Consider the following 1,241-nt stretch of genomic DNA (forward strand, 5'->3'; position numbering starts at 1 on the left):
CCATACTCTTTTCTTAAATTAGTGCTAGTTTTCTTTTTTTGTCCTTTCCTTCTCCTCCCCTCTCGTTTCTTTTCTTCCCCTTTCAATCATCTTGTCTCTCTGAGGAGACACGATGGAACATCTGATCTAACCTTTCACCCAGAATCACCAACTGTTTTAGGTCAAGAAACCCAGCATGTATTCCCTGTCCATGATGTCTCTTCAGTGCAAATATTAGCATTAGAAAAGCATGACACACCGTTCTCACTCCAGCTCCAGGCAGATGGGGGAGGGTGGTTCTCTGATTCCAGGGCAGCATCCCTGTTCCGAGGCTCCTGTACCTGAGGTTTTATGCTCATTGACTTGAGAGCCAGAGTCGGACAAATCTCAGCTGCCTCCTTTGAACATTTGTGGGTTCTGTACTCAGCCCTCCTGTCTACTCAATGGACCCTTTTTGTTGAGGTGGTCCCAGACGGTCCCAGGCAGTCCCAGGACTTTAAATAAAATCTTAAATATGTTACCTGTCAAACTCATATTTTCAGCCTAGACCTCACCCTCTTTTCACTCTTGCACCATTTCTCTCATGCTGCAAAATTGTTTTTCTAGACTGGAAGTAAGATCACGTCACTTGCTGCTTAAAGGCATCCAATGTCGTCTGTTGTTACTAAAAAAAAATTAAAGCTCATTAATCCATCAAGCCTTGTCTAAGAAGCTGCAGCTACCCTGACTTTCTTCCTGTGCTCAGGATATGCCCAGTTTATTTTCAACTCAGGGACTTTACACTTGCTGTACCTTTTCCCCCAGGAAATTCTTTTCCCAGATCTCCCCAATGGCTGCTTTCTTTTTTTTTTGTCATTCAGATCTCAATTCCAATGTCACCTCTTCTACCTTACAGCAGTCCACCCAGCCTTAATCATTAATTTTTTGTCTTCATTGCGCATATCAGTACTCAATTCTTTTGTTATTAATGTAAATATTTATTGTTGCTTCCCCTACTTGGAATGTGTGTGAACTCCTTGGGAGCAGAGTCTGCTCGTCTTACTCACTACAGAAGTCCTGGAGCCTAGAACAGTACCTAGAAATAAAAGGCCCTCAGTAAATATTATTTGACAGGCTGATTCTTCCAAAAATAGTTTCTTTGTCATAGAGCTTACTGTGAAGTGTTTAATAAAATATCACATTTCAGTAATTTACCAGTAGTCTTATAATTCCAAGATGCTTCCAGTTGACACTCGGTAGAGAGAGACAGTGGGGAACAGCCT

The sequence above is a fragment of the Pteropus vampyrus genome, unplaced genomic scaffold (assembly GCF_000151845.1).
Source record: "Pteropus vampyrus isolate Shadow unplaced genomic scaffold, Pvam_2.0 Scaffold56, whole genome shotgun sequence".
Classification (NCBI taxonomy): domain Eukaryota; kingdom Metazoa; phylum Chordata; class Mammalia; order Chiroptera; family Pteropodidae; genus Pteropus; species Pteropus vampyrus.